This window comes from Nomascus leucogenys, chromosome 2 (genome assembly GCF_006542625.1).
Source record: "Nomascus leucogenys isolate Asia chromosome 2, Asia_NLE_v1, whole genome shotgun sequence".
In the NCBI taxonomy this organism is placed as follows: domain Eukaryota; kingdom Metazoa; phylum Chordata; class Mammalia; order Primates; family Hylobatidae; genus Nomascus; species Nomascus leucogenys.
The window spans coordinates 98,840,916-98,855,986 of record NC_044382.1 but is presented as its reverse complement, the minus strand read 5'-3'; positions in this window follow the sequence as shown (position 1 = coordinate 98,855,986).

Sequence of the window (15,071 nt, the reverse complement as noted above, 5' to 3'; positions counted from 1 at the left end):
ACCAATTCTAACTGCTCCTTTGAGTTACATTTTTTTGTGAACTCCCATACTTACGTATGTGATTAAAATCGGTTTTTTCTCTTAAAAAATAACCAGTTAGAAGAAGTGGAGATAATATCTTTGACTTGTCAATGAAATCATTTTGCCTCTATAACTTTGTAACTCTCTCTGAGTGAACCATCCAAAAGACTAATTTTCTGTACATTAATTCACATCTTCAATCAACTAACTTCTTCGGATAAATTGCATGTCCTTTTAAAACATTGGTGATTATGTCATACAATTTACTGCTTTAGCAAAGCAACTACTCAGAGTGGTGGGTAACTTTTTTTCTATAGTGATCCAATAATCATCAGCCAAGAAAAAAAAAAAGAGAGAAAGAAAAGACTTAACTCCCCCGCCCCAGAAAAAAATGTCTCAAGCAGCTTAATATATTTTCTACTGAGAAACATACATATAAATGCCATAAATCATACAAAAATACAATTGTATATCATGTCCAATGAAGAAATAAGAAACATTGAGACATTGAGGGAAAAGAGATATAGTAAGAAAGAGAGAAGACTTATTGGACTAAGGGGTAAGAATAGGCCTTGAGAGAGAAGAGACCACAGAAAAAGGAAGGGTGGGTGTAAGAACAGATTTTTTCTTCATTGTGTTTTAAATCCTTATGCTTCTTTGTTCTACCGCCTAACTTTCCTTTCCAAAAGCTCGAGAAACCATCTTTCTCCTATCTGACAGCTATCCAAAGCCATGATTGTTGCGTGGCTCCCAATACCTCCTTCTTAGTCACTCTACTGTTGTTATAATCCGTATCTCTTCCTCTCATCCTGTGCCCCTGCTGAAGGCCAAGCTTCTCCCAGTGCCCGTACTGGGAACATGAGATACAGCACCTCCTTAAACCATCTCTCTTCTGGTGATGTATGTCTTGTTGCTTTTGCAGAGTTCATATTTCCTTCTTACACCTTATATATATATATATAAGGTATAAGTTATCTTATACCTTATATATATTATATATATATTTATATATTATATATTTTATATATAATATATAATATATTATATATAAAAAATATAATATATATTATATATATTTCCTTCTTATACCATATATATAATATATATTTCCTTCTTATACCATATATATAATATATATTTCCTTCTTATACCTCATATATAAATATATATGGCATAAGAAGGAAATATATATTATATATGGTATAAGAAGGAAATATGAATTTATATAAATGTAAGGGGTACAAATGCAAATTTGCTCTATGAATATATTGTGTAGTGGTGAAGTCTGAGCTTTTTGTGTATCCATCACCCAAATAATGTACACTGTACACGTTAAGTAATTTCTCATCACCACCCTCTCCTTCCCCCCTCACCCCTCTGAGTCTCCAGTATTTTTCATTCCACACTCTGTGTCCATGTTCACAGCCAGTCTTAACTGGGCTTGGGACATACCTGCTCCTTTTCTGAGAATCTCAGAATGAAGTGTTGTACGTGATGGAGGGACCTCAGCCATACAGTGAGAATTCTATTTAGGACATTTGGGAAAGTGGATAAGCTTATCAGTCAAGAAAGAGATGTTGGGTGGGCAATTAATAAGGAAGCTTGCCAGTGGCTTTAGTAAAATGAGATTCATGACTGTTCAGTTTATTGTGAACAGTATATAAATTCAGTTTATTTTCTGTCTCCTCACCACCTCCTTGTCTATTTAAAACACAGCTTTGAGAGATAGAGAAAAAAGTGAAGCGTCCTGGTTAATTTTAATGCAGGTAAGACCTTAAAGTGATTTCTTACCTTCTGTGGACTTTAAAGTCGACAATAATATGGCATGTACAGAATAACTCCCTAGATAATAAATCATTTTCCCATGAGATCGAAATTTCTAGAAAGCACAGTAAATGGCTTTTCACATCCTGTAGTCTGGAGTGAACTTCAGATGATGCCGCCAAATTGGAGGGTTCATGCTACCTTAGTTGGGCCAAAACTCCAGTGAATGTCAATGGAGCCAGCACAGAGTCTACTTGGTCTAATACTTAGTGACTGCGTTTGCCTCAGCAAGGCTGCTGTGTTGAAGCAGATTCCGTTTGGAAATAGGCCAGATTCTTTGTGTCTCCTGGGGCTCTCTAGAATTTTATAGTGTATATTTATATTTGTATAATCAGCACATTTTCTAATTAAGTGGGAATTAGTGTGTTTTGCTAAGCATAGTTAAAATTATTGCACTTAAACATTGAACTAAAATGTAGTAAAAGATAACTTCTAAAATTGTGTGTAATAGTAATAATACATAGTGCTTACTGTGTATAAACACTCTTTCAAGTGCTTAACCTATGTTAGTTCATTTAATGCTCACAACTCTGTGAAGTTAATTTTTTAATTAACCTCAATATACATATTAGTATGATAAGCCAAAAAGAAGGTAAAAACTTTGCCAAATCACACAAAAATTCAAGGTTATACAAAAGCATATTTTTTTTCTGGAAGCATCTGACATAATAAAATTCAACAGAAATGTATGTGGGCTGATATTTACAGGTGTTTTTGTAGGAAGAGGCAAAAAATCAGGAAATAGGTGCATGATTTAGAGGCTCCTTGAGTTGAGATTTAGTGACCAAGAAAGAAGATTGGAAGACTCAGGTGGAAGTGTTGAAGGCAGAACAGAAAGTATAAAAGTGGAAAATTCAAGATAGAAGAAATATATCACTTGGAATTTTATGGGGATAATCAGCAGCTAAAACAGTGAGTAAAGATGGAAAACAAGAGGAAAAACTAGAAAAGTTAATTCAGAGAACTGTGTGGGCAGAGTAGAGTTCTGCTACTGATTCATACTTGAGTTTTTCAAAAAAGACAATTTTGGTGTTCTATAGAACAATTGGTTGAAAAAGCCTGGGCTTCGCTAGTGCCCAAAGAGCACTAGTACAAATGATTCTTGCCTTGGGGAGGGGGGAAAAAAGGGATGAACTATTGAGGAACTTACCCAACCTATAAGACATGCAGATGCATTTATATTGGCCATAAACATCACACATTTTAACCCATATCTCAAACCAAATGGAATAGTCTAAGAATGGGTAAGCAATCAATTGGATGCAAAAATAATATCTTTTTAAAAAAATGCCAACACTTTAAAATGCTCGTAAGAATTTGATGGCCTACAATGTATATATATTTTTTCCTTCAGAGCTATGGCTCAATCTTCTCAGAGCCAAAATTTTCTTTTCTTTTCTTTTTTCTTTTTTTTCGAGACAGAGTCTTGCACTGTTGCCCAGGCTGGAGTGCAGTGGCGCGATCTCAGCTCACTGCAAGCTCTGCCTCCCAGGTTCACGCCATTTTCCTGCCTCGGCCTCCCGAATAGCTGGGACTACAGGCGCCCGCCACAAAGCCTGGCTAATTTTTTGTATTTTTAGTAGAGACGGGGTTTCACCATGTTAGCCAGGATGGTCTCGATCTCCTGACCTCGTGATCTGCCCGCCTTGGCCTCCCAAAGTGCTGGGATTACAGGCGTGAGCCACCGTACCCAGCCAAAATTTTCTTTTTCCAATATATATTTGGTAACATTACCTCCACTTTCCTGAAATAAACTCCACAGATAACATAAAATCAATAATGCTACCACTGTTATATAAAGGAAAACTAAATGAAAAGATTAATATTAAAATGATATGTATTTCCATATGCGAATGTTCTGGCAAACATTGTTTCACACATAGTGAGACAATCAGATGCATGTCCCTATTTGAAGAATTCCTATGGATTTGATGGCACAGCTGCAAACTGATACAGGTGTTTTATGTCAGAACTCAAGTACCATAACTGGTGCTGCTGTCAGGGATGTGGTTTTCCAGAATGATGAACAACTTTGGGTAGACTTCCAAACAAAATAGAATACAATTTTCTGTCATTTTCCACAGTAATTGCACTCCTGGAATATTATGTATATCAAAACTGCATAAAGCATACTTTGTGTTTATATGGAAAAAAGACTTAAATTGTAGTCTCTAGTTCATTATCTAATGAACGTCTAGCATGATATTCTCAAGTCAAGAGGAATACTGAATAATTTGTAGTGGTGCAAGGTGTCTAGTATTTCTGGGTCCCATCCACTAAATGCTCATAATAAATACCCTTCATCATTGTGGCAACAAAATAATTAAGTGCCTGATTCAGTATCGGGTACTCATAGTTTTTAGTCTGTGAAAGCACTAAAAAATCAGGCTTTAATATCAGTAGCGTCTCAGGTTGATCAGAGTAGCATTTTCAGCTTATCAGTACTTTGCCTAGGCCATGTGAAAGCTATACAATGAAATATCCTGAAACTGAATGGCTTAAACAAAAATGATATGTTATTTTCCACAATCCAGTGAGTTGGTTGGTGAATTCATTCCTGTGATTGAAAGTTGACCAGAAGGCAGGGTGATAGCCAAAAATACTACCCACATTTTCAAATTTCGACCTGGCTAACTTCTACTAATATATAATTTACCAAGGAAACATTTTCTGATTTCATAGACTAGATTGAATTTCCCTTGTAGGAGATTTTCATAGCATTCATTTCCTAGTGTTCACCATGTTTTTAGATGCTCAGTAGATGTTTTCACTGTCATACTATAAATTCTATAAGAACAGGTCCTGCGTTCTGTTCACCATTGTATTCTGATTGCCCTGTACCAAATAGTTAAAAATTGTTTTTGCATTAAATTGCGATGAGTTGATTTGAAATTGAACTTATTAATCAATTGCCAAAAAAAGTGGCCTAATAGTTTTAGAAAATGTTGGTATATTATTTAAAATGGTATTGTATCAATTTTAAAAAGTTACCCTTGGAAAATTAAGTGAAATGACAATTTCAGTCAACAGAATAGTACCCATATAATGTAATGTACATTCACCCTCCAAAGAATTGTCACATCATTACATTCTCCACTATTCTGCTAGAGAATGTTTAGAATATTCTTTGGATATGCATCCTTACCTTCTGGATTTCTAGTCACTTTCCATCTTATATTTCTTGGATATATTAAAACCCTGAATATTTTTCCCCTGGAGGATTTATCCTCAGTTTTGAATCATCCTTGGTCTCATTGCAGCATGCCCATCCCTTAATGGTCGATCCTTGGCCAGACTCTCATAACTCATAGTCACTCGTAGTCTACACATGATCTGTCCAGATGAGAGTCTCTGTCTTCACCCACGTATCTAAGCCTATGTTTTGTCCTGAGCCCTAGGAGAGTCAGTGGCTTTCACAAAATTGGTAGAAAGAACGAATCTAGAACATGCCTTTCCATATTTCCACTTTCCCAGTGTGGGCTCCTCAGGCAAGTGATATGGGTTTATTAACATTGATAAGCCTTTAAAATGCCTCCTTATCACCAATTTCTGAGCCCTCTTATGGCTCTAGGACTACAATTTTGGAACCATCTGACTCTAGTTAATATAAAGTTTATTTATTCTTGATTTCCTGTAATTCAGTTGACAGAGGCTTTATTGTGCTATGATGTTGGCTTATCTAGTGCAATCTACTTGAATTAGTAGTGGAGGTCTCCATCTGAAAAACAGGGACCGGACTAGATTATTTCTAGAGCCCCTTGCGAATGCAGTATCAGAAATTCTTAAAGCCCTCTCACATTACTGCTTTTTGTACATCTCATAAAAATTCCCTGAACTGCTGATGTCTTTCTGCCTCTACTTGATACAGTATCAATTCTTATACAGGAAACTGGAACCTGAGAGATTAAGGTGGGAGCAATGTAGGTAATTTTTTGATTTGCACGCCTGCATTATACATATGCTCAATCAGCCTTGTAGTTTGAATAAGCAGTGGAAGCAATGCTATGTATGTAAGCTATTTTGAGACATTGAAAACATTGCGTCTTTTTCAAAATTGGCCACGTCTTTTTTGATTCTCTTCCCACTCTGAACATAAAACAGGTGCACCAGTAATAGTTGGCACAAAGTGAAAAAGTTTTCACATTGAAGACTGATCATTTCTTGTAGTTCACTTTATCTTAGTCATCAGTGTTGATTCAGAGATATTAAGTATGGTAATAACTTGAAGCCAAATTAGTCAAGATTTGGCCAGCGCTAACCAGGGTTTGCTTTAGCTGTGGGAGGAACTTGCAAAAGGCAATATTGATTATGTCTGGGATATGCCAATTATAATTTGACATTATGATTTCTGCTTTTTGTTTAACTTAGAAGCAGATTCTGCTTTGCTCTATTTGTGAAAGACAACTGGATGAGTAAAGATTACTACTTGCAGTGAGACTAGCAATTTATCCGAAATTGGAGACAGAGAAAACAGCATCTTCTTTTCACTCATTCTGACTCAAAATCGGTGTAGGTGAGAAATATTACTGAACAAAATTACCTAGGTAAAAAGAGACAGGTGAAAAGAGTGAGAAAGCCAAGAGTGATTCTTGAGCTGAATTTTTTTTTTTTTTTTTAGATGGGATTTCATTATGTTGGCCAGGCTGGTCTTGAACTCCCTACTTCAAGTGATCCACATGCCTCGCCCTCCAAAAGTGCAGGGGATTACAGACGTGAGCCACTGCACTCAGCCTGACATTGAACTTTTAATTTTTTATTAATTTTTTTATTATACTTTAAGTTCTAGGGTACATGTGCACAACACGCAGGTTTGTTACATATGTATACATGTGCCATATTGGTGTGCTGCACCTATTAAATCGTCATTTACATTAGGTATATCTCCTAATGCTTTCCCTCCCCCCTCGGCCCACCCCAAGACAGGCCCCGGTGTGTGATGTTCCCTACCCTGAGTCCAAGTGTTCTCATTGTTCAATTCCCACCTATGAGTGAGAACATGTGGTGTTTGGTTTTCTGTCCTTGCGATAGTTTGCTCAGAATGTAGTGACATGTCCATGTCCCTACAAAGGATATGAACTCATCCTTTTTTATGGCTGCATAGTATTCCATGGTGTATATGTGCCACATTTTCTTAATCCAACCTATCATTGATGAACATTTGGGTTATTCCAGGTCTTTGCTATTGTGAACAGTGCTGCAATAAACATACATGTGCATGTGTCTTTATAGCTGCATGATTTATAATCCTTTGGGTATATACCCAGTAATGGGATGGCTGGGTCAAATGGTATTTCTAGTTCTAGATCCTTGAGGAATCACCACACTGTCTTCCACAATGGTTGAACTAGTTTACAGTCCCACCAACAGTGTAAAAGTGTTCCTATTTCTCCACATCCTCACCAGCACCTGACGTTTCCTGACTTTTTAATGATCACCATTGTAACTGGTGTGAGATGGTATGTCATTGTGTTTTTGATTTGCATTTCTCTGATGGCCAGTGATGATGAGCATTTTTTCATGTGTCTGTTGGCTGCATAAATGTCTTCTTTTGAGAAGTATCTGTTCATATCCTTCGCCAACTTGTTGATGGGGTTGTTTTGATTTTTTCTTGTAAATTTGTTTAAGTTCTTTGTAGATTCTGGGTATTAGCCCTTTGTCAGATGGGTAGATTGTAAAAATTTTCTCCCATTCTGTAGGTTGCCTGTTCATTCTGATGGTAGTTTCTTTTGCTGTGCAGGAGCTCTTTAGTTTAATTAGATCCCCTTTGTCAATTTTGGCTTTTGTTGCCATTGCTTTTGGTGTTTTAGTCATGAAGTCCTTGCCCATGCCTATGTCCTGAATGGTATTGCCTAGGGTTGCTTCTAGGGTTTTTATGGTTTTAGGTCTAACATTTAACTCTTTAATTCATCTTGAATTACTTTTTGTATAAGGTGTAAGTAAGGAAGGGATCCAGTTTCAGCTTTCTACATATGGCTAGCCAGTTTTCCCAGCACCATTTATTAAATAGGGAATCCTTCCCCCATTTCTTGTTTTTGCCAGGTTTGTCAAAGATCAGATAGTTGTAGATGTATGGTAGTATTTCTGAGGGCTCTTTTCTGTTCCATTGGTCTATATCTCTGTTTTGGTACCAGTCCCACGATGCTTTGGTTACTGTAACCTTATAGTATAGTTTGAAGTCAGGTAGCATGATGCCTCCAGCTTTGTTCTTTCTGCTTTGGATTGTCTTGGCAATGTGGGCTCTTTTTTGGTTCCATATGAACCTTAAAGTAGTTTTTTCCAATTCTGTGAAGAAAGTCATTGGTAGCTTGATGGGGATGGCATTGAATCTATAAATAACCTTGGGCAGTATGGTCATTTTCATGATGTTGATTCTTCCTATCCAGGAGCATGGAATGTTCTTCCATTTGTTTGTGTGCTCTTTTATTTAGTTGAGCAGTGGTTTGTAGTTCTCCTTGAAGAGGTCCTTCACATCCCTTGTAAGTTGGATTCCTGAGTATTTTATTCTCTTTGAAACAATTGTGAATGGGAGTTCACTCATGATTTGGCTTTCTGTTTGTCTGTTATTGGTGTATAGGAATGCTTGTGATTTTTGCACATTGATTTTGCATCCTGAGACTTTGCTGAAGTTGCTTATCAGCTTAAGGAGATTTTGGGCTGAGACAATGGGGTTTTCTAAATATACGATCATGTCATCTGCAAACAGGGACAATTTGACTTCCTCTTTTCCTAATGGAATACCCTTTATTTCTTTCTCCTGCCTGATTGCCTTGGCCAGAACTTCCAACATTATGTTGAATAGGAGTGGTGGGAGAGGGCATCCCTGTCTTTTGCCAGTTTTCAAAGGGAATGCTTCCAGTTTTTGCCCATCCAGTATGATACTGGCTGTCGGTTTGTCTTAAATAGCTCTTATTATTTTGTGATACGTCCCATCAATACCTAGTTTGTGGAGAGTTTTTAGCATGAAGGGCTGTTGAATTTTGTTAAAGGCCTTTTCTGCATGTATTGAGACAATCATGTGGTTTTTGTCTTTGGTTCTGTTTATATGCTGGATTATGTTTATTGATTTGCATATGTTGAACCAGCCTTGCATCCCAGGGATGAAGCCAACTTGTTTGTGGTGGATAAGCTTTTTGGTGTGCTGCTGGATTTGGTTTGCCAGTATTTTACTGAGGATTTTTGCATCGATGTTCATCAGGGATATTGGTCTAAAATTCTCTTTTTTTGTTGTGTGTCTGCCAGGTATCATGATGATGCTGGCCTCATAAAATGAGTTAGGGAGGATTCCCTCTTTTTCTATTGATTGGAATAGTCTCAGAAGGAATTGTACCAGCTCCTCTTTGTACCTCTGGTAGAATTTGGCTGTGAATCCGTCTGGTCCTGGACTTTTTTTGATTGGTAGGCTATTAATTATTGCCTCAATTTCAGAACCTGTTATTGGTCTATTCAGGGATTCAACTTCTTCCTGGTTTAGTCTTGGGAGGGTGTCTGTGTCCAGGAATTTATCCATTTCTTCTAGATTTTCTAGATTATTTGCGTAGAGTTGTTTATAGTATTCTCTGATGGCAGTTTGTATTTCTGTGGGATCAGTGGTGATATTCCCTTTATCATTTTTTATTGAGTCTATTTGATTCTTCTCTCTTTTCTTCTTTATTAGTCTTGCTAATGATCTCTCAATCTTGTTGATCTTTTCAAAAAACCAGCTCCTGGATTCATTGATTTTTTGAAGGATTTTTTGTGTCTTATCTCCTTCAGTTCTGCTCTGATCTTAGTTATTTCTAGCCTTCTGCTAGCTTTTGAATGTGTTTGCTCTTGCTTCTCTAGTTCTTTTAATTGTGATGTTAGATCTTTCCTGCTTTCTCTTGTGGGCATTTAGTGCTATAAATTTCCCTCTACACACTGCTTTAAATGTGTCCCAGAGATTCTGGTATGTTGTGTCTTTGTTCTCATTGGTTTCAAAGAACATCTGTATTTCTGCCTTCATTTCATTATGCACCCTGTAGTCATTCAGGAGCAGGTTGTTCAGTTTCCATGTAGTTGAGCGGTTTTGAGTGAGTTTCTTAATCCTGAGTTCTAGTTTGATTGCACTGTGGTCTGAGGGACAGTTTGTTATAATTTCTGGTCTTTTACATTTGCTGAGGAGTGCTTTACTTCCAACTATGTGGTCAATTTTCGAATAGTGCGATGTGGTGCTGAGAAGAATGTATATTCTGTTGATTTGGGGTGGAGAGTTCTGTAGATGTCTATTAGGTCCACTTGGTGCAGAGCTGAGTTGGATTCCTGGATATCCTTGTTAACTTTCTGTCTCTTTGATCTGTCTAATGTTGACAGTGGGGTGTTAAAGTCTCGCATTATTATTGTGTGGGAGTCTAAGTCTCTTTGTAGGTCCCTCAGGACTTGCTTTATGAATCTGGGTGCTCCTGTATTGGGTGCATATATATTTAGGATAGTTATCTCTTCTTGTTGAATTGATCCCTTTACCATTATGTAATGGCCCTCTTTGTCTGTTTTGATCTTTGTTGGTTTAAAGTCTGTTTTATCAGAGACTAGGATTGCAACCCCTGCCTTTTTCTGTTTTCCATTTGCTTGGTAGATCTTCCTCCATCCCTTTATTTTGAGCCTATGTGTGTCTCTGCACATAAGATGGGTCTCCTGAATACAGCACATTGATGGTCTTGGCTCTTTATCCAATTTGTCAGTCTGTGTCTTTTAATTGGAGCATTTAGCCCATGTACCTTTAAGGTTAGTATTGTTACATGTGAATTTGATCCTGTCATTATGATGTTAGCTGGTTATTTTGCTTGTTAGTTGATGCAGTTTCTTCCTAGCCTCGATCGTCTTTACCATTTGGCATGTTTTTGCGGTCGCTGGTACTGGTTGTTCCTTTCCATGTTTAGTGCTTCCTTCAGGAGCTATTGTAAGGCAGGCCTGGCAGTGACAAAATCTCTCAGCATTTGCTTGCCTGTAAAATAGTTTTTTTCTCATTCACTTATGAAGTTTAATTTGGCTGGATATGAAATTCTGGGTTGAAAATTCTTTTCTTCAAGAATGTTGAATGTTGGCCCCCACTCTCTTCTGGCTTGTAGAGTTTCTGCTGAGAGATCTGCTGTTAGTCTGATGGGCTTCCCTTTGTGGGTAATGCAACCTTTCTCTCTGGCTACCCTTAACATTTTTTCCTTCATTTCAACTTTGGTGAATCTGACAATTATGTGTCTTGGAGTTTCTCTTCTCCAGGAGTATCTTTGTGGTGTTCTCTGTATTTCCTGAATTTGAATGCTGGCCTGACTTGCTAGATTGGGGAAGTTCTCCTGGATAATATCCTGAAGAGCGTTTTCCAGTTGGTTGCATTCTCCCCATCACTTTCAGGTACACCAATCAGACGTAGATTTAGTCTTTTCACATAGTCCCATATTTCTTGGAGGCTTTGCTCCTTTCTTTTACTCTTTTTTCTCTAAACTTCTCTTCTGGCTTCATTTCATTCATTTGATCTTCAATCACTGATTGATCGAACCAGCTACTGAAGCTTGTGCATGCGTCACGTAGTTCTCGTGCCATGGTTTTCAGGTCCATCGGGTCATTTAAGGTCTTCTCTATGCTGTTTATTCTAGTTAGCCATTCGTCTAATCTTTTTTCAAGGTTTTTTTCTTTGTGATGGGGTCGAACATCCTCCTTTAGCTTGGAGAAGTTTGTTATTACTGATCGTTCTTCTCTCAATTTGTCAAAGTCATTGTCCGTCCAGCTTTGTTCCATTGCTGGCGAGGTGCTGCATTCCTTTGGAGGAGGAGAAGAGCTCTGATTTTTAGAGTTTTCAGCTTTTCTGTTCTGGTTTCTCCCCATCTTTGTGGTTTTATCTACCTTTGGTCTTTGATGATGATGACATACAGGTGGGGTTTTGTTGTGGATGTCTTTTCTGTTTGTTAGTTTTCCTTTTAACAGTCAGGACCCTCAGCTGCACGTCTGTTGGAGTTTGCTGGAGGTCCACTCCAGACCTGTTTGCCTGGGTATCACCAGTGGAGGCTGCAGAACAACAAATATTGCAGAACAGCGAACGTTGTTGCCTGATCCTTCCTCTGGAAGCTTCATCTCCCAGCTGTATGAGGGGCACCCAGTTGTATGAGGTGTCAGTCGGCCCCTACTGGGAGGGATCCCCACTTAGGCTACTCGGGGGTCAAAGACCCACTTGAGGAGGCAGTCTGTCCATTCTCAGATCTCAAACTCCATGCTGAGAGAACCACTACTCTCTTCAAAGCTGTCAGACAGGGATGTTTAAGTCTGCAGAAGTTTCTGCTGCCTTTTGTTCAGCTACCTGAAAGCTTTTTGAGCTGAAAATTAAAGCAAAATATAAGTATTTGGAAGATTTTTAATAAGATTATAGTGATGAAAAAAGTAAAGAAATTATGTCACTGAAAAAAATAACTAGGAACTGAAAAGATGCAGAATGAGGTGATATGTAGGAAATGGATATTTTGGAGAAGTTACCACTTTGTGATCAATACAATGTACAACCCACAACAGAGATGATATTCTGTCTGGGGTCATTGCACTTTAATATGTGTAACAGGAAGTTAAACAGGACTCTTCTTCTCTCAGTTTTCACTGAGATTTGAAGACATTCGGGGCTACACTCAAGAATGAATTGTGAGACTAATCTCTCATCTGAGCACCAAAGAGATGACTCTCAAACCCATGTTGAGGACCAAGAAAGTGAGGAGAGAGCCAGCCTTTTTGAGGAGAAATGTTGGAGAGAATGCTGAATGCTGTGGATACCCACCCCCATGGGAAATATGGGTGTTGTTGGAGAGGTGTCTTCACCTCAAGTTTTGTGATAGAGATTCAGAGATTCAGAAGCTCAGAGAGCTTGATGTATGTTTCTTATAATCGGAGAACAGAGTGGACTGGTATCTGAGTCACATCTAAATAAGTTAAAGCAGCCTTTTAGTGAAAAGTACTGCATTTGGAAAGTTTCTATATGTGTTTCTTTTATGGGGCCGAAGATGCATGAATTGAAGCCATGGGAAAAATTCAGTGGGAATGTTAGCCTGGAGTCATTTAAACATGAGGTCCTGCAAAAGAAGCAGTTCTGTCTTATCTAAGAACCCCAGAGTAAGTGGCTAAGGGGTATACCACAGAGGTCAGGAGCGCATAAGCATTAGGGCCAGCCATAGGTATGCACTGCCTTGGTCAAGGGAATTGCAGTTGGAGGTGTACAGCATGAAAATCTCCACCGAACCTACAAAAGCACCTATGAGAAGACAAGCCTCTTTAATTTTCTGCCGGGCCTAAAGATGATGGGACAGTTCATACAAGAAATAACTTTCCCATTTCTTTTATCTCTTCTTTCTCTTGCCACATGTTTGGTCCTGGAAGTCTAAGAAATGGGAAGTTATTGAGTAAGGGAAAAAGATAAGTAAAGTGAGAGGAAGAAAGAGAAGAAATAGATCAGGCTTCACTCCTGAAGGCAGGTGGTTCATTTGCTGCCAGCCTTAGCTGAAAGTAGTAAAACTTCTGTCTCAGCCAGTGATGTCAATTGTGAAGAAAATAAAAACCTTATATAAAAATAATAGAAATATATTGCAAGTCATAACTAGAGATTTAAAAACTTTTAAATCTTCATAATCAACATCATCATCATTATTAACAGCAGTCTTGACATAGAATAATTTAATATTCTTACATTTCATTTCTGTTTATAATTTTAGCAATGTGCTGTATATGAAGTCAGAAATTTATTCTATGTGTTGCTTCTCAAAGCTTAAAAATTATTTTTGTTTTTATTAATGAAGAAAATATAGCACATATCTAGTAAATAATAGAGTTGGATTTTGGTCAGTTCCAGCTGATTCCTAAATTTCCATTTGTAGAAGTAGATAAAAGTGGGATAAAAACCCCTGAAATGATTTCATGCAGTAGCCCATATTTTAACATTTTAACTTTGGTTGTTCACATTAGGCATACTTCCTCATCAATCTCAAATATATACCATAAAATTTATTTTTAAAAACCTAAATCTAATCACTTATATTGGAGTTATTAGTGATTTGATGATTAATTATGAAAACATAATGTATTATTAATGTATTAGTAAATAACATTTAGTGTTTGTTAATAAAGTAAAAAGTCTTAATTTTTTAAGACTACACATATTTTCCAATAAATGTAATAGGATTGTATGATCTATAAGAAATTCTACACTTCACCGTAACAATCACAGTTCCTGATTTTTTTCTGAGACTAAAATGTTCCTATTTTCCAAGTTAATGAAAGGAAGTAAAGAATGACTGTTCTTTGGTCTTAGTCTCAAGTTGTAGACAAGTAACCAAAAAACTGGTTATTAACCCTTTCCAGACAACCAGCAGCAATGTTGCTCTGGAACTCATGCTTCTGAAAGTTAACCAGTCGCCAAACTCCACACTGAAAGCCAATACCAATACACTCCCATTTCCAAAAATCAGCCAATCCCTGAACTTTATGCATTCCTGGAACCCAATACAAGATCGGGCCTTTGCTTTGTTTGAGAGAGTGCATTTTGCACTATGTGAAACTGCACTAAATTCATCTGTTTCAGATATAGTTAAATGGTGGTTTCTTCCCTCAATACCTCTTTAGTCTTTTATTAGGTGAATGATGCCTTCCAACTATCTATGACTAGAGGTATTGGTAAGGGACGAATAACCAAGAATTTATCTAAAAACCTGAAAACCTCCATCTCTCTTTGCCTCTTAGTTCTCATCCCTCTCCTAAGGAGACCCAGAAGGACTTGTGGGAAAATAACTGAATAGACTAATTAAAATTGAACCACACAAACTACTAAATGTTAAATATTCTTCTCCGGTCTCCTTTTTTATCATTTTTCTATTACTCACTGATAATGGGTTGACATTCTATAAGATCCAAGAGAATGGAAGTTTCCCCCTAACTTCAAAAAAGAATTTGTTAAAAATATGATTTCTTTTATTACATAAAACACATAAAACTTATGTAAATAAACATTTGGTTATTGATTTAACACTAATTTCATAAAGCCGTGCAATTGATCTAAATTGCAATTTATGTTACAGAATATCCTTCTACTTTGTATAATTACTAATGAGAAATTCTGGAATGTCATTCTAGCACTTTCCACCATCAGAGTAGCCTGGCTCCTGCTTGATGGAGAGTGTCTGGTTCATTAACAGTGGTCTGTAATGAGTACTTCAACATCGTGATTGTTTCCCTAGGGCTGCAAAATT